At 47.3% G+C, this 19,937-nt stretch overlaps 1 protein-coding gene across 2 annotated transcripts in view; it reads right to left on the bottom strand.

Moving 5' to 3' along the window:
* The window catches only part of LOC144762426 (cytochrome P450 2K4-like), a 613,835-nt gene that overhangs the window by 129,624 nt on the left and 464,274 nt on the right, over nt 1–19,937 (bottom strand). The gene's annotated exons all lie outside the window — the stretch shown is intronic.

Below are 19,937 nucleotides of genomic sequence, written 5' to 3'. Positions count from 1 at the left end.
ATAGTGCAGGAATGTGTAAAAAGTGTATTTTTTTGTACTATGGTGTGTGCTGCAGCCCGCAGTACATGCCACAATACAAAAGATACACTTGACGACTGCTCTTCAAGGTGGTCGCATTGTAATTGCCATTGCGGGACCGCTGACAGCTAGTTGGGCGGTCCCATTCCCCACCACGATGGCAGTTGGATGAAAGTCTGACTGCCATCGTGAGCAGGCCCCAAGGAACAGATTTACAAACCTGTCAAGCAATGCAGCACAATACCCAAGGTTGCGCTCCGTTGCTTGACAGGAAGAGAGCAGGAAAGTACCATTTCTTTTTTTTTTATACTTATATTTTTTAACAAGATTGCACATGAAAGGTTTACATCAATGTTACATCCCATCTTTCATGTTACATCACAACTCTGAGCTACCCATATATGAACACAATAGCTTTCACTTAGATGCTCATAGAGCAAATAGCAATATTTGTGAAGCAATTCAACTCGGATTTTGCATACAAAGATTTTACATCTAGTATACTTAACAGTAACAAGACTACAGCTTCTTATATAGGAAGTGGTGAAAAAAGAAAAAGGAAGAAGGGTACGGGTGTAGAACAGAAAGAAAGGGCGTAGGGCGGAGGCAGTGGTCAGTCCCGGCATACTCCTATGCAAACAACAGAGATTATTCTGGGGCTTGGGCTTCAGGTAGTCATAGCAGAAACCGTATAGAATGGCAGACTTATTCCAGTCTGGCCTTCGGGTTGTCTATGTATATACAGGAGATGAGTGTTGAGCATCTGTATCGTTTAGACTTTGCGTGTATGTTGGACTATCTGGTGTCCCAATTGTAGCCTCCCCGTCTAAGGATTGGTTGTCTCCTGAATGGAAGGTTTCTAACATATTCTTCCACTCACCCAAATCTCTCTCTGCATTCTCATCTGTACACCCCGTTTTTAAATAAATTTCCTCAGCTACACCCCACTCCCGCATATCTGCTCCCTATCTGGGTGGGGAGAGGGGAGTGCTATGGGTCCAGTGAATTGCGATTCTGTGTTTCGCCACGATCAGGCCTAGAAGTGCAGATTTGTGTCTCATGCACGTCCTTCTTTTTGGAACCGGAAGTACTCCCAGCTAACAATCTATTAGGGAGATCTCCACATATAGCGCTGTGGTTGTGCCTATCTCCTGTCTCACTTGCTGCCAATAGACCTGGAGTCGGGCACAACTCTAGACTGATCTGCCTGGAATAAAAAGTGCTCATCGCCGAGGTGTCAGGTGTGCGCGATGGAGATAATAAAATCGAGTCCGTTTAAATCTGGCATTACTGCCTAGTTCGCAAACCTGCGCAAATGCTCGTGTCCACTCACACTCCGTAGAAAGTACCATTCCTACATGGATAAGGCACAATTGTGTTCTCTCCCTAGAACAGGTGCAGAATTTTGCTGCCGAGCGCCATACACAGTCCTTTCTCTGTGTGAGACTATCATAAGTTTTGTGCTGGAAGGGTACCAGTACAAAATACAATGCTTAGACAAACGTTACAAGTTTTCCCACCTTGAATGGTTGCTTGCACAATGTAGCATGCATGCAAAGTAGAGAAACATTAGTAAAACTAATGAAAGCATTTCTCCTTTTTAATGCTTGCTTTCAAGTGGCTTTATGTTATGACACAAAACCCTGCCTACTATTGTTAGTCGATAGAGTTTTGTGTGAAAAAACATGGATGGTTGCACAGAAACACCCATGTGCCACCCATGGAACGCCACCTTGAATCAGAGGAACGTAAAGGATCACCCTGCTCTATTTTGCATTACTGTTTCTTACAAACCAACACAAATACTAATTTGTGTTAGTTTGTAAATCCCCCAAAAGGATTTTGTGTCGGATCGGCATTAAAAACGTAACTCAAACCCAACATAAAACCTTTGTAAATCTGGGCCAACGTATCTACCCCTTGCTGTAATATTAAATAAGCTCCAGGTTTGAGGCACACATTCTGAGCACCTTTTGATCTGTACAGCTATGAGAGCCGAACCAAACCTGGTTATGGTCACTAATAGTTGGGACCGGATCCTCGTTACTACATTTAGATTTGGCATTACTTGATGTTATTTATGTTTTCTCTTGGGCAGTTTAATCGGCTGTTTGCTATGACTGGTCCATATATTGCATCAACATTGCCATTTGCGATTCCTTATTTGCGAAAAATAAGGAATCGCAAATAAGGAATCGCAAATGGCAATGCATGAAGAAATTGCTAATAAATTGCAATTTCTTAAAATTCCTTATTGCCAGGTGCTCGCCCTATCCAGATTTGAATATTTATATTCTGACACGTGCATTAAAATTTTTTCCCTTTGACTTTAGTATCATGATTAGTGCATTTTTCAAAGTTTTCGCAAATTACCATGAAGGTTATCTTCGTGGTAATTTGCACCCCTTATTTGCGAATTCGCAAATTTTAAAAGTTTCATGCATTGCATTTAAGGAATCTCAATTTGAGATTCCTTAAATGCAATCACAATTTAAGAAATCGCAATTTTGCGATTTCTTAAATTGTGAAAATAACAAAAATGATAATGCATCCCAAAAATGGGAATTGCATTCGCAAACGGCCGAATTTTGCGATTCGCACCATTTGCGAATGCAATTTCCCTTGATGCATGTGCCCGTTAGTTTTGTTACCTGCAGGCCCGCATTTGTATTTCTCCAGAAACTTAGCTCACCCCTTGTTAGGTTTTAAATCCGCCTTTTGTCACAGGAAAAAGTTGCCATTTTAATGCCATTGACTAACTACTATGTATTATGTGTTTTATATATATATTATGTCTGTGCTATTTATTGATTTATGCTTTTTATACTCAGGTTTGTATGTATTGTTCACGTTTTTGGTTGTTTTTAAATGATTGAATTTGTACCTGTAAACATCACTTGTCACAGCGAGGAAAGAAGAGGTAACGAATAGGAAGACAGAGACTCCTTTTGAAATGTTTGCCCTTTTCAGACTAAAGCAAAACTACTTAAGAAAGTAATGTTAGTAGCTATGGTGTTGGGAGGCGCCGGTTTCATGATGGTGCAACCGGTGTCACCGCACTGGGAGTCGAGCTACTGGGCACTGTATTTTGAACTGCCTTATAGTGTGCCGCAGAGTTCCTTGTGTGTCCAGCAATTTTGAGGCATTAATAAAAACCTCAATATAAATCTAGTGATTTATGTAACCTGCAGGACAGCATAGGAGTTTTATCTAGTTGCAGTTTCGATCTGCCATAAAATAGTGCAGCGGGATAATATATATATGTGTGTTGCAAAGCATGTGTACCGTGCAAATCACATAATTGTATTTTATTGGATAGGTCAGCGGGTTTCTGTTTTTGTCACAGAGATCATTTTGTTACTTGCAGTTCAAGTTTCAAACCTAATATAGCACAGTGAGCTATGAACTCGTGTCAAAGATCTGCATGCAAACTGCAAGAAAGGTTTTTGGTAAAAAAGGGTTTGTTTGGGTATAAACACATTCTTATTAATATGGTCAGCCCCAGCCACAGGGTAACAATTCAAATCTTGTTTGTGCTTCTCTAGACCAAACACTCTTACAATATAGTACCTACCATTATGGATGGCCAGTAACTCCTAAAACTCGTACTCCTCATTGTCTTATGTAGCATTTACTAGACACTGATTTACAGGTGTATTATTCATTGTCACTCTATATATAATTGTTGTGTATCTTCCACTTTCCAGTAGGAACTGCAGGTTTGTTGGGCAACATAACTTTTGGGATGCTGCCAGACTGATTCCGAGACCCCCCCCCTCAGGCTATGTTGTCCTAGAGACCAGCTAGCTCACAGTGCCACCATAACACCACTAACACCAGAAAGGTAGTAAATGGCTTTGACAACCACAAAACACGACAACTCTGACCCCACCAGGAATCGTGGTATCAGTTCTAGAACCCTTTTACTCAGTCACTTGTGCTCTCTCTGCGAAATATACAAAGAATAAACAGAAGGGCATTTCCAATATTTATTGAACCATCGTGATTCTTGTATAGAATCTATGTGCTGCAATGATCAATAGACAGAAGCAGATAAAAGTGATTAGCATTATAAGGACAGTGACCAAAATAAATTGTTCCATCATCATGCTAAAACAAGGTATACATATATATATGCGCATATAAGATCAGTATAGTATACTCCTACTATGCGTTCCCTAACCTAATTTTCTAGGCTGGGTGTGTGCTCTGCCAAGGATCCCCTACTGGACTATCCAACCCCCATTATCTGAATGGGAAAGAATGTAGGTCCCTGTCTTGATCACAGGTTGGACATTCCTTCTCGCAGAGGGATTAGCACGCAGCTGGGTTGAGGTTGAGGTTTCAGTTTGTAGTGACAAAGGACTGTTTTATATTTCATTTCATTTTAATAATTGAATGTTTGGTTTATGTATTATATTGGGACCTGAGCATAAATCTTGTTTAATGACAGGAGGACCAGTGACTCTGATTTAGTAAACCGTAAATCGGGATTGTTAGAATAATCTGTATATATGTACCAGAGCACAGGATCCTGATCACAAAGTAACATGAATGCTATATAAAATTGTGGTTTTAAATATAATGAAATGTTTTAATTAAAATAAAATTTGAGAACTTGATAGTGAACATTTGTGTTGTGTAACATTGAATGGATTGGGCTATAATGCAATTTTGTAACTGACTATGTTCTATGGTGTAGGCCCTTTGGTCACCAACTAAAAGTATAATAGCACAGAAAGGAAATTTTTGTTCTATACTATTCAGTTTGTAGTGACCTTTCAGTTTGTACAGCAAGTACTCCTCTGCCCCAACCTGGAAATGCTTGTTTCTCCAGTATTGGATCTTTCATAGATTCACATGCTTGAATCACCCCCGTCGTCATAGTGGGAGTCCCATGGAATACATATAAAATCATTAGATTAAAGTACTATATGCTACCATGCAATGAAGAGTTACTGCAATAGCTTATCCGTTTTCTGTTGTAAAAAAGAACCAACCTTAAGCAGCAGTCAATCAGGCGACGGCATCCTATAGAACAATTCCAAGAGAGGCTAGGTTCCTCAGATTTTCTACAGAACCTCGTGTGAAAGGAAATCTCCCTGAGCTCTGCTCAGTTTTCTCTGGTTTATCCATATTTCTAGTCAGTATGTCGGAATTTTCACAGAAAGGTCTCTTCAGGTCATGTGGATCAAGCGGTAAGAAGAGGCTGCATGCTGAGGATCCACATAAGAGCAGCATCTACTATCTTTTCCCTCAAAATAAGGTAAAAGACTGTAGAATTTGTAGAACCTTCTCTACAAAAGCCCTCAAGGATAGAGAGCGTAAATTATTGATTTGGCTTCAGATACTTAAATCTAAATCTGGCGTCTTCTCTGAGGATGAGGATAGCTCTACCTCAGAGCTTCTAAGGAAACACAAGAGAGAGACCTCTTGAATCTCCTGAGGTTTCCATGAAAAAGACTTCAAAAAGTTCTCGTCAGGAAGATCCAGGCACCTCAAGAAAAGCTTCCATTTCCTACTGAGGAAAAATGCCACAAGAAGGAAAAACACTCTTCTATTCACTCAATGAAAATTTCAGTCTCGAAAAAGTTTGGTACACTGACGTCGTTTAATTCTCGATCACCGTCAACGCAAAAAACACCTTCTAGACAAGTTTCTCGTACCTCGTCGGCGAACAAATCTACATCATCAATGACGGATTCGACGATGATCCTGCTGACAACACTTCCAGTGACAATGATGGCCACACCGCCGCCAACCTTATCGTCAATTGCGACTCTGATGACGACGACTACTACAACATTTTCGTTGGCGTCCTAGTCGGCGACTGGGGTTCTGTCGATCGACGACCTCGTCTAAGACCGCATCGATGACAATATCGTCTACGGTGCTGACGACGACTTCATCTACTCCTGTCTTACCTCGTCAATGACACAGACTCCGCTACCGTCGACAAAGCTGACAGCGCTTTAACCCATTGAAAAACACAAAATATTGCAGGGCTAGAGGGATGTTTACCGACCGAGCCTAAGTATTATCCCCCATAGGAAACGACAACAAACTACAAACTTAGGGGTCTAGATAAGGATTCAATCGTAATCCTCTGTTCGTCAAAACCTTATCGGTAGTACAAGGGTTCGAACACAACCATAATGCTTACAGACCAGATCACAAGATGTGAAGAACCAGTAACGTGAGTCACCCCTGGTGTAGGATTCCCATCAATAGTCTTGTAATGATCAATATTATCATTTGGAAGTCCTTATCGGGTATTGTGTCTCTAGATCATTGAGACCGGCATACCCCGATAACCAGATGCGGGGTAGCGACCCACAATCACTCGGTACTACCACATAGTGTTGATAAGATGGGAAGTGCAGTGTAAGAAAAAAAGGGATAAGTGGTGAGCTTAAAAAAGGATAGGGAACTCAACCCTGAAAACTTTAATAATTGTTGGCCCCTTCCTTAATAAAAACAAGAACAGTATAGTATCGTCATCGCAGTCCAAACAAATAGCTGCGAGGAGACCAACATGTTTCAGCCACTAAGGGATAACTCCTTCGGCTTTCGTCAGGGTCTCTGTTCTAAAATAATACTACTGCATCAGTTGTGAATAAAGTGTGAAAAATAAGAAAAAAACACACAAGTGATAACCAGTAAAGGATATAATGTTCCTTCGACTGTGTCAACTCCTCTCTTCGGAACCTGGTTGTATATTTACTGTTTCGGGAGGACAAACATACAGGAAAATCACAATCCGTTACCCTGGTCTGAAGAAAACATATTAAATTGTTCCATAAAAACTGTAAATGCTTGCTTACTCACCCAGAGTGTCCGGGGAGTGGACCTCACCTCTTCCTGGACCTGGCTCAGGATATATGAGACCCCGCTCTACAATAACAAACCCAACTGCGTCAAATACAAAGCCCAGAAGCCCAGACAAATTACTGCTCTGGCGATGTATAAATATACGTAGTCCACGGTGTTCTGTACATGGAGCTAATTAACACCCATCAACAGGTTCACACACAACCTCCATCCACCTCTCTGTCAACCATAAGCTAAACGAAACCAGTTTTATGCACAGCTTCTTAATTGCCACATATGTCTGGCACAATGCACACCTACAACGTTAGGCTAGCAGCGCAGGTAAACATACCTGTCCGTCGGTATCTCCGGCTGTAACTGAGTCAGGGGGAGGCCCAGTCACCTGTGAGTTATGGCTATTTGACTGTAAAGCTTGGTATCTCACAGCCAACCACTAACTGCGGGGGCGTGGCTTGCCCGATCGCCATCCCCCTCACGATCGCACCTTTAAGTGTACAATTATAAACACCTGCCGCTTACCTACTTAGTCATACTTAGTGGAGGTCTCGGGAACTAGTAGTGCCCCCCTCTTGGCAATGCCCTGTCTCCGCAACACGCGCGCGTGTTCTCGCGTGAATTGCCAGTCTCGAACTACCGAATGACGTCACGTCATTCCAAATTGTAGTTCTATCTACGGGGGATCCTTCCGCACTGCTGGTGTAGAGAGGCAGAGCGCCGTCTCATGCCACAGCTCGCCCACACACCAGGTATGCCTGAGTAAACTCTGGAAGTATGGACTTGTAAACTCGGCCATTTACACGAGTAGCACCAGGCCCCCTAAACCTGGGCTGCCTGCACAACCCATGCCTACAGAAAGGCGGTAAAGAACTACAAAATGACGTCATGGCATTAGTAAATGTAGTTTACTAGATGATAAGTGTTATAAGGCTAAACTTGCTTCCGCGCAAGTGCTAGGACGCAGTTACTCTCAACCATTGGCACATATGTCAATAGACATACCAGAATAACAAGTGCCATGTAATCGTGGCAAGGCGCACTCGCTATCATATGGTGAACCTCCGGAGACAGCCTCAATATTCGCGCGTGTACGGGCATAATGTAAAGCTGCAGAAGGTTATACCAAATGTAGACAAAGAGTATTAGTAAAAAAACGGACCCCTATCTTGTTAAGGGTTCATTAAGGATATAGTCGCTATAAACAACTGCCCTGAGAACAGTGATCATCATCACATACGCCAAAAAATACTGAATAAGTCATCCTGAATAAGTCATCAGATTCCCCTACCATGCGAGAAGGATATCGCCGGTGCAAGGCCTAAGACCCCAAACCAAATATATATGAAGGAATCATATGTAGTGGATGACGCTCAACAGAAGAAACATCTTATGTCCAAACACAAATCCTAAGAAATTTATTCACCGGTTTGTCCAACACATAACCCTGAATAAATACATGGGTAGAATAAACAAGTGCTCAGGACAGGGCGAACCACGGAATGTCATCGTTCAGCCCTTGTTTGTCTGTCCCCAATTTGAACACCCACTTTTGTTCCCGAATGAAGAGATATCTGGACACATCGCTCACATGTGGTGGAATGTGTGGTTTCTCAAGAACATGCCATTTAAAGTCTGTCTCTGCATGATTACATGTGATAAAGTGCTTGGTAAGTTTAGAGATGTCTTTCTTACAGCGGAAAGTGCTTTTGTGTTCCTGCATCCTCACACGCACCTTTCTCGTGGTCATGCCCACGTATCTTTCATTGCACGTGCAAGTAATCAGGTAAATCAAGTTAGCGCTGTTGCAATTTGTAAACTGCCGCAACTCCCAAGGCTTATCTGTCCCAATGTCCACGCTCTGGATTTTAGTTGTTAGAGGGCAAATGGAACAGCCCCCGCAGGGGTGGTGCCCTACCACCGGCGGGAGGTCCCATAGTGTGCCTAACTCTCTCCTGGGTGTGGCTTTAGGTCGTGTGTGTACCAAACGATCCCTCAGGCTAGTTGAGCGTTTAAAGGCAAAAAGCGGAAAGGGGATTTTGTCTTTGCCACTGTTCAAAATTCTCCAGTGCTTTCTAATCACTTTTTGAACATAGTTAGATTTCGTGTTGAACGTGCTCACTAAGGTCAGACGATCCAGTGGTGGTTTGTCTGTACGTGGTTCCAACAGAGCATCACGATGATTGTTGGCTGCTCGTTTAAATGAACGTTGGACCAATTTCTTGGGGTAGTGTCTCTCTCGCAACTGTTTAGAAAGCTCCTCTGCATGGTGTTTAAAAGTCTCTGGGGTAGAACAGTTCCGATGGACTCGAAGAAACTGTCCAAAGGGCAGATTATCCCTCAGAGACTTAGGATGTTGGCTTTCATATAGGAGCAATGAATTCCTTGCCATCGGCTTTTTATACAATTCACTCTCCAGCCCCCTCGAGGTGCTGTAGATCGAGAGATCCAAGAAGGGGAGTCTATCTTTGCTCATTTCTATCGTGAACCGGAGGTAGTTGTTCTTGCTGTTGAGCCATTGATGGAACTGCATGACTGATTCACTCGTCCCTCTCCACACCATCAGAATGTCATCAATATATCTTTTCCACCAAATAATGGATGGAAAAAACGGGTTAGTGGGATGCAGTACAGTCGACTGCTCAAATTGATGAACATATAGATTCGCCAGCGAAGGGGCAAAAATACTGCCCATGCTGGTCCCTGAGACTTGGTGGTAAATCTGGTCCTCAAACATAAAGAAGTTTTCTTTCATGGCTATGGTAGCCAATGCCATAATAAACGGTACTGGAGTGATTGAGTCCAATTCCGATTCCCCCAAGATGGACCTGATGGTATCCAGGGTCGCATCCTGGGGAATGGAGGTATACAGGGACTCAACATCCAGAGAGACAAGATAGTCTGTCTCTCGGTCAAATACAATCTCAGGGATCACTCGTAGGACATCTGCAGTGTCCTTGAGAAAAGTAGGCATCTTGCTGACCAAGGGTTTAAGAAAGTAATCAGCAAACGCGGAGAGTGGTTCCAATAGCGAGCCCTGGCCTGAGATTATGGGCCTCCCTGGAGGCGGTCTCTGTGGCTTATGCACCTTAGGTAGGGTGTAAAAATAAGGCATGATGGGATGCTTAGCCTGCAGGAATGATGCCTCCGCGGGGGTGATCCAGCCTTCTGCTGAGGCTTCTTCAACCAGGATTTTGATCTCATTTGTCAGTCTCGGAGTGGGATCAGTAGTCAATGGACGATAGGCATCAGTGTTGCTCAGCTGGCGGAGACACTCTGCTCTATAGGTGTCTACATCTTGGACCACAATGGAGCCCCCTTTATCGGCAGGCTTCACAATTATGGTACCGTCTTGCGTCAATGTTTTCAGACCCTGTCTCTCGCCAGTGGTGAGATTATTGTGCCGTGATCTCGAACTGTACTGTATGAGATCTAAATCATTCTTCACGGCTAGTTCAAAAGTAAGGACTTGAGGTGGTATGGCATGCGAGGGAGGTGAAAAAGTCGATTTGTTCCTCAAGCCTGTGTTCGTATCTTTCTCTTCCTCTGATTCCTCAGAGTTTCTGTTCATGAAGAAATAGTGAAGCCGCAGTTTGCGAAAAAACTGTGCTAATTCCATTTGTAGAACAAATGGATCACCCTCATCAGTAGTCACAAAGCCCAAGCCCTTGTTCAGCACGGCTTCCTCTGTGTCCGTTAAAGATTTCGAACTGAGATTGACAACCAAGCTCTGTTTGGGTTCAATTGTTATTCTTGAGCTGTCCTTCTCGTGTGGCTCCGAGTTCCTGCATGGGGGCCTGTTGTATCCTCCCATTGGACCTGAGGTTGTCCCTGTGCCGGTCTTCTTTTGCCCCGTGACCGTCTGGGGCCACGCGCTAAAAAAGGCTGGCTATTAAAGTTTTGGAAACCTGGAAAAGGGCCCATCGGTGGCGCAAAATTTCCTGGATAGCCCCAGGGACCTGGAGGCCACCACGATTGGCCGGACATGTTGTATTGGCCCCTGAAACTCTGTGATCTCCCACCTCTGCCGCGGTTGTTACCGGCATAGGTAGGTTGATTGCTGCCATCTGAATCACTTCCTGTCTCTGAGCTTGATCCTGAGTAGTTGGATCCATACGCTCTCCCTTTCTTATTGAAATCAGGAGCTTTATAGTTGTCGCTAGTGTAGGGATACACAGTTTCCAAATTAAACTTGGCCAGGTCTTTCTTGAATTTCTCAAGTCAAGCGCTTTAACCCATGCCTGGTCATAAGCACCCATCCACCTTGTAGCTTACGCCTAGGTACCCATCGACGACGTTCTCGGCGACGACACCATTGACGAGGCATTTTTTTCAAAATCCAGCAATAGGTCCGCCTTTACCACCTTCAACTTTTTTAGAAGAGTCTGATGACGATGGTATGTTTGGACCTGCTGATAATCCTTCTCTATTGCATGTAAATATCAAGAGGAAGATGACAGCGAATATGAGGGATACTAACAAAAATAATATCACCCTCCTTATACAAAGATTCAGTATATGGAACCAGTTAATGAACCTACAGTCCACCTTCCTGTTACTTTGGTACAAAACCTTCAGCTTTTATTAAATGACTATCCCACACGCTTTCCTGCAGCGGCTGTTCCTCCACCTTCGCAGCCACCACTGCCTGCCACTTCTCCCCAATGTACCTTTGTACCTTTGTCTGCACCCTCTCCTATGGGAGATACTGTTTTGCCGCAACATCATTAGGATACTTCTGATGAAGGAGAATTTGAGGACAATCAACCACAAAAAGATGGGTAGGGGACGTGGCCAAGATGGCGGTGAGATAGGACGCGTTCTCCTGTCTCTCCCACCGGCCGTCCGCTGAAGCACCGGCCCTGGCCCGCCTAGCACTGTCACACGAGCAGGGCAGGAAGGGACCGGTCGCATAATTATCCTCAGTGACTCGGGATGTCTCAAGAGGGCGACTTTAGTGCACGAATTGGCAGCGGAGTGTGGTGCGGCTGCACCCGATCGTTGCGGCCAGGGATTTGGCCCACACGGTCTGGCACTGCGGACGCCGCTCTGCCTTGGACGAGAATGGGGTGAGAGGAGCAGGCTGCTGCGGATCGCCTGTGCTCCCCATTACGGCATGTGTTGGCACATTGCTGGGGAGAGCTCCGCCCGTGATGCCTCAGCAGCGCGTCCCGGAGAAGACAGGCCCGCGATCTTACCTCTAGGGTCGGCAGAGCGCTAGCCACGCAGAGGACAGAGCGGCCTCATCCCGGCAGTCTGAGACTGTGGCCAGCTGCCAGGGACACTTGGTCCTTGTGAGGAGGAGAGCTCTGATCCACTCCAGTAACTGACATACGGAAGACCCAGGGGGCAATGAGGAGGCTCCCCACACGGCCCCATCTTGCCAACACAGCGGGGGAAGGTGGCAGAGATCACACCTGGAAGCGGGGAATGCAGGCCCTTACTAACCCTGGGCGTAGTGGGCGTAGTGGGGCTTCGCGGAGCTACGTGAAGTGGGCGAGAAACTACGCCCACCTCCGCACTCCGCGTAGCCCCACTACGCACCGCAGGCCTCCCTCCCGCCCTCCCTAAATACTTTAAATTAAAAGTGGAAAAGAATTAAAACGCACTTACCTTGCCCGCCGCTGCCCGCCGCTGCCCGCCGCGTCCCCGGGGCTCGCTATCTTCATGGCTGCCGTCTTGTGTACTAATGCGCATGCGCGGGCGACCGCGCATGCGCATTTCTCATGAGAAATGCGCATGCGCGGCCGCTCGCGCATGCGCATTAGATACACAAGACGGAAGCAATGAAGATAGCGAGCCCCGGGGACGCGGCAGGCAGCGGCGGGCAAGGTAAGTGCCTTTTAATTCTTTTACACTATTAATTTAAAGTATTTAGGGAGGGCGGGAGGGGGGCGGGAGGGAGGCGGGTGGCGGCCAGCTACGCTCCGTCTGCGGAGCGTGCATAGTGCCGGATTCTACGCCTGCTACGCAAAATGCGTAGAAGCCGGCACTACGTACACTCCGTGCACGGAACGTAGCCGCCCGCCCAGGGTTAGCCCTTACATCGGACCCAACTGCTCCACTATCCGGCAGCAGGCCCCGAGGAAGCCCGTTCTAGAGACAACGCTTGAGTCTGGTAGGGAGGCGCTTCATTCCGGAGTGCACTGGTGGCGAGGGCCTGGGAACTGAGTGCAGTTGCCTTTAGAGGTGGCTGCCGAGGGTGGGGCCTGGTGAGCCACGGATGCGGCTTGGCTCGGTCCAGGTTCAGTTTGTGGTGTGCTGTGTGGCCCTCCGCTCTGCCCTAGTCCTGGCTGGAAAGCCCCACAGCGAGTGATCCTAGGGGCCCAAGAGGACACTGACCTACTCCCATGGGGCAACCTCCAGGCCTGGAACTTGTTTGAGAACAGGACACACAACAGCACCACCTATGACGCCTAGCAGCGCCCCCGACGGAGCCGTACCTGAGCCGGTGTCACACTACTCCCCCTGGGACACATAATGCAATCCCGGACGGCGGTGGTTTGGGGGCCACAGGGACAGCCCGAGTGCACCCTCTCCACAGGTAACAAAGGATAGGGCCTGCTCCTGCAAGATCAAGGGGGGATGAGCGAGTGGCTCCTCTACTGGTTCTACATCCCTACACCATATATCAGACACCAGCGCTAGAGTTGAGGGCCATCGTCACTGAAGAACGAGGCACTGCCCGGTTGGTCGGGCCGTACATTGTCACTCAGACATTGAAGCAATCTACGGGCCACCCAGGTATCTACACACCCAGAGGACTCCCAGACCAGCGCCAAGCTGTGCAAGTTTCTCACCGTGGATAAAGTCCCGCTAGGCAGGAGCATGTCAACTACTCGGTGAAAAAAGACAAAACCCTTAAGGAACTTTTCTCCCTCGCCCAAAGTGGGGCGGCAGTGGAATCTTTAGTGCCGGAGGACGCAACCCTCACACAAATTGGCGCATCTATGGAGGAACTGGTGACCCAGGCTTTTCTGGAGTCCCTCTTTTCCGCCCTGCGAGATGATCTCCATACTCTCAAGTGGGATCTCACTGCAGAAATACAGGATGTCCCCAAGGACATGGATAGCATTGGGGAGCGTGTCGTAGCACTGGAAGAAAAGAGTGACAATAGAGATTCTGAGGTAGCTGCCCTACAACAAGAGGTCATCCGCATCCATGACCAGCAAGCGGATCTACAGTCACACCTAAAGGATCTGGAGAACCGCTCCTGGTGCCATAACATTAGAATCCGAGGGATCAAAAACAACCCAGAGGCTGGCGACATCTTCACATACGTGAAATAACTTTTCAACCACATTCTGGGCAGCCCCTTGGACACAAATATCAAAATACATAGAGCACCCTGGGTGGGCCCTCGGTGGGCCCTCCTCGCCACCGCTCCCCCATTAGATATCCTAGCTTGCGTCCAAGACGTCCACACCAAGGAGGAGATCCTTCGCAAGGCTAGAGCACTGCACCCGATCACATTTAGGGAGCAGAACCCTGTTTTATATCAAGACCTGTCCGCACTTATGCACCAGAAATGCAAGACCTTCCGCCCCATCACCTCGGTCGTCCGTCAATGCAAAATTACATATTTTTGGGATCATCCATTTTGCCTCATCCTCCGCCATGATGGCAAACTTTACCAGCTTCGCTCCTTGTTGGAGGCAAGTCAGCTATTAGGCATAGACATTCTGGATGACAGCTATGGTAGTGATAACCCGGAGCGGGGATCTGGAGAGTCCCAACTTAGTTGGAGGCGACAGAGGAGACAACGCCGTCCCAACAGGCCGGGCCCTTAAGAAATCAGGAAAGAGCAACAAGCCACGTTGGATGCCCTGCCAGAAGTACTCGCCAGGTCGCAGGCCTCATGAGCAGCGCCAGGGTCACTCATTTGCTGTCCTGTAGACTACATTCCAGGCGGTTGGTGGAGGAGGCTGGGAGTCACCCTCAGACACAACATTACCCCTGTGAACATTGACTTCTGGTCTTCCAGGGAAGACGGACTGCATTCCAGACTACAGACCCGCTTAGGCACTGTTGTGCCATGCTTTTGAGGGACTTTTTTCTTTTTCTTTTCTTTCTTTATGCTTGGGGATACCTGTCCAAAGCCGCCTGCGCTTTGCAACACCAGTACAGTCACACCGTGTACACCCTACTAATGCCCACTAGACGCTACACTCAGTTTCCTCCTTTCTTGAAGGACGGGCTGCAGTTCAGACCACAGACCCTCTTAGGCACCTGCTGGGACGTGCTTTTGAGGGACCTCTTTCTTATTCCCTTCTTCCTTTTTTCTCTTGGATCCCTGTCCACTGGTCCCCACGTATTGCGATATAGATGTAGATGCAGCGGACGCACATTGACGATGCCCATCAGACACTCTATTCAGTTCTCTCCTCCGCTTGGTGCGCTTCTTGCATGGCCCGAGCTTTAGATGCCACCTAACACTCTCAAAGTCCTCACGCTAAATGTGAGGGGGCTCAACAATCCAATCAAGCACCGGGCGATCGTATATCTAGAAAGTACTGGCGCTGACATCTGCCTCTTACAAGAGACACATCTGCTCCCCAAAGATTGTCATTAAGTCCTGTGCTTTCCCCACTCAACTGTTCTCCTCTGACCCCTCAAAGACAGCAGGGGTAGAAATACAGTTTTCCCGGACATTTAGAGGGAATGTGTTACAAAGGGAGGTGGAAATCAAGGACAGACTGCTCGCTTGTCAACTCGCGGTGGGTGATCACATGCTATACATAGGGACTATATATGCACTCAATGAAGGTCAGGAATGCTTCTTGCATGGTGTCCTGGGCGAAACCACAGCCACATCCGAACGTAGAATTTTACTGGGGGGCGACCTCAACCTAGTCTTAGACAACAATCTAGATAGGTTGGCGCAGCGCACAGGTCAGGTGGGCGCTCTCTCCCGGGCCAGAATACCCAGGCTGGACAACCTGAGCATAATGGATCCATGGAGATGCCACCACCCCCAACTTAGGAAATATTCTTATTATTCTCACACTTACAAAACTTATGCCCAACTTGATTATTTATTAGGCTATAGAGCGCTTTGAGACACCGCAACAGCGGTAGAAATTACAGCGGCAGCGCTGTCTGATCAAGCACCAGTAATAGCTACTTTGATACTGCCCCCGACCCAACAACCCTCCAGGCGGTTGTGCCTATGGGACACTATCCTTCAACGCGAGGATGTAGTTGGTCAGATACAACGCACACTTGATGATTACTTAGCCCATAAGGACAACCCGGACACATAGGTGTCCAAGCGGTGGGAAGCCCTGAAAACGGTCATTAGGGGCGAAATAATGGCTATCTCCTCCGCAGACAACACGGAGCGCAGGCTTAAGAGAGAGGAACTGACTCAAAAAGTATGCGAATTGGAGCAAATGCACCAACGCACTGGGGCCCCCCGCATCTTGCTCCAATTGATCGCGCAGCCGGCACAACTGGCCGCCATCGACCGCAACAAAGCGGAATACGCCCTGCTGCGCCTGCGTCATTCCTTTTATGTGGGGGGGACAAATGTGGGCATCTGCTAGCACATAAACTTAGAGAGGTCAGACAGCGCCAGGGAGTGCAAGAGATTAAGGATCATCACGGGTCAGTGCTTACGGATGATGCAGCCATCACCGAGACATTCTGACACTTTTACGCTGGGCTGTATGATGAGCAACATTTGGCGGCAGAGGACATTGATGCATACTTGACACAGGCCCATCTCCCTACACTGACCCCAGCTCAGGCCAAACACATAGCAAGGGAGATGCATCCAGAGGAAGTCATAGCGGCCATATCACGCTTAAACTAGCTAAATCCCCCGGCCCGATGGCTACATGGCAAAACGATTCTGCTCAACACTGGTCCCCTTACTTACTAGGCTCTTTAACTCTTTTGCGACGTCAGGGGCAATCCCCCCATCAATGCTGGAGGCTTCAATCAGAGTCATCCTTAAAGTGGCTGTCGCCCCTGCTCTTTGCCCCATATATGGAACCGATGGCACAGAGAGTCTGGGACCACGCACACATCACAGGTATCCACTTTGGGAGCAACGTACATACTATAAGTCTTTATGCAGATGATGTTCTTGTCACTTTATCAGACCCGGTGACTGCATGGGTGCTTTATTGGGGAGGTGGATTCCTTTGCAGGTGCCTCCGGGTTCAAAGTTAATAAATCAAAATCCACTGCCTTGAATCTCTCACTCTCGCCTCAGACTCTGGCATCTGTTCAGAGCCACTACACTTTACAATAGTCTGATGGGACGGTCCCGTACTTGGGAATACATTTGGCCCCTACGTTACAGGCTACGATGACGGTCAACGACACCAAATTACACACCCAAATTTGCACAGATTTACAGCACTGGAAACATTACCCTATCTCTTGGTTAGGACGTATCGTGGCCATTAAAACAACAGTACTCCCTAAAATCCTTTATTTATTTCAGACACTCCCTCTGCAGCCTCCCAACGGATGGCTGAGCCTTGTACAATCCTAACTCTTTCTTTTGATTTGGCAGGGTCTCAAACTGAGACTGAAGAGAGTCTTCTGCATATTACCACCCGATGAAGGGGGCCTTGGGATCCCAGATATCACGCTCTAATCGAATTAAAGCACTTTCTCACCACTTTGGTGAATCTCTCGCCGCCTCACGCCCGTCCGCCATCTTGGGTGTGGGCTAGAGACGCTGACACCACGCTTTGGGGTTAGCAGGCTAGTTTTTGCAAGTGTCTCCAGGCAAAGGCTATTTTAGGAGGTCACTCGGCGAGTGCGCCGATCAGACTTAGAACGTTATACCGCTGCTGTAATCGGAGAACCGTCATTGCCATTGTTTTTATACTGTTTGCTGGAGGCTAGCTCCTTAAAAAAAAAATATATATTTCTGCTAAAATTTGTTATCGCTCGAAACATTGTTTTTTAACTGCTTTAGAGCTCGGTTTATTGTTTAGGGACCCCACGCCCCCCCATCTCTCGCATTGCCTGCACTATAATCGAATTAAAAGCACTTTCTCACCACTTTGGTGAATCTCTCGCCGCCTCACGCCCGTCCGCCATCTTGGGTGTGGGCTAGAGACGCTGACACCACGCTTTGGGGGTTAGCAGGCTAGTTTTTGCAAGTGTCTCGAGCCATACACTGTAAATAATCATCAGTATGCAGGCGCGCAGCGATCGCGCGCAGCGATCGCGCGCAGCATCGCGCCGGAGGAGCGCCAGAGGAAAGCCCGTCTGTGCCCGTCCGGGCCAGGACGGGCCCAGGGGCCACAAACTCTGGTCAAATACGTACATACTCGCCTGATGCATTATGGGCCCCAAAGACTGATTCTATCTGTCTAGATGAAGCTACATTGGCCACCTTGCAAGCCGATGCCCTGGTTCAGACTACAGGTACAGGCCCCAAGATTCTCCCCACAGTTGCTATCTGCCAGCCACATGGCCTAAGGTTAGCGACACTTAACACGCGCTCTCTACAAAAGCACCACTTAGAAGTCTTCTCTCTACTGCTTGAGGGAGACGTTGATATTTTCGCCCTTTCTGAGACATGGCTTGGCTCCGCCTCTATGCCCGACATCTTGGCTGCCCTACCCCCAGACTATGATGCGATCTGGCATAACCGCCCAAATGACTGTAAAGGTGTGGGTGTGGCCTTTTTGTTCAAAAAATGTCTTGTAGTGAAAGAGGTTATAGCACAAAATTGTGCCTGTGCGGAGCTGTTAGGGATTAAGGTTTCGTTTAAATCCTCTTGCATAGTAATACTGGTGGTTTATCGCCCGCCGCAAAGTTCTCCGGATTTTAATGACATCCTTTTTGAACTTTTGACGGACTTGACCACCAGATACAAGTCCCTTCTGGTGGTAGTTGACTTTAATTATCACTGGGACAAAGTACCCAGAGACCCCACGGTGACTGAGTTCGAAGCTAATCTTTCGGTGCTAAACCTGCAACAGTTAGTGGTGGGTCCGACTCACGTGAAAGGGCATACACTAGACCTTGTTTGGTCCTCCTTGCCTAACACAGAAATAACAGAGGTTAGCCCATGCATTTGGTCGGACCACTTCATGATAAAGTGCTGGGTTCCAGGTGACCTAGTGAGGGATGCTCCGAATAAGTCGCGGAGGAAAATTCGTCCTTGGAACAAGGTAGAAGCCGACCTTCTAATTACGACCCTGCTCTCCTCTACTCCCACTAACATGAGCGGCACAGATTTGGACCATGATGCTAGGATGCTAAAGACCTGGATGCTTACTGCTCTGGATAAACTTGTCCCTGAGCAGTTGGAGAGTATTAGAACTAAAGGGAAAGGAGCGCCATGGTTTGACGCCTCCTTGAAACATAAGAAGCAAGCCCTCCGTAAGGGCAGATAATAAACAGCCATGCGCCCTGATTCTCTTAGACTTATCAGCTGCCTTCGATACGGTCAGTCATACCATCTTACTGGACCGTATCGCGAAATTGGGGATCACAGGCCAGGTGCTAAAGTGGCTAGAATCCTTTCTGTCAGGTCAAACCCAGAGAGTGCAGCTAGGAGACCAACTGTCTGAGATCAGTGAAGTGACTTGGGGGGTGCCCCAGGGGTCGGCTTTATCCCCCTTGCTTTTTAACATCTACTTACAACCACTGGTGGAGGAGCTTATGTGTATGAACTGCGAAATTTTCAACTACGCAGATGATACCCAGCTATTAGTCCGGCTGGATGATATCAAAGAGGCCCAAGAAACAGTGAGGAACTTGCTCAGCTTCACAGTCAACTGGATGACTAACAATCTGTTGAAAGTGAATGCTGACAAAACGGAGGTGCTGGTGATCAGCAACAAAGAGGACCCCTGGAGCGACCTGTACTGGCCTCCTGAGTTGGGAACCACCCCGTCTCCTGGCACTGTAGTAAAAAGCTTAGGGCTAAGGATCGACGTGGATCTCTCAATGGCCTCTCAAGTCTCGGATGTCGTTGGATCCTGCATTGGTGTGTTGAGGCAACTACGAAAGTTAGTCCCTATTCTATCTGCCTCCACCCTGCAATCGATCGTATCTGCCACAGTCATCTCAAGGCTCGACTATGGCAATGCCTTATATCTTGGCCTGCCACAGAAGCT

The sequence above is a fragment of the Lissotriton helveticus genome, chromosome 6 (assembly GCF_964261635.1).
Source record: "Lissotriton helveticus chromosome 6, aLisHel1.1, whole genome shotgun sequence".
NCBI lineage: Eukaryota > Metazoa > Chordata > Amphibia > Caudata > Salamandridae > Lissotriton > Lissotriton helveticus.
This window is presented reverse-complemented; position numbering and strand designations above follow the sequence as displayed.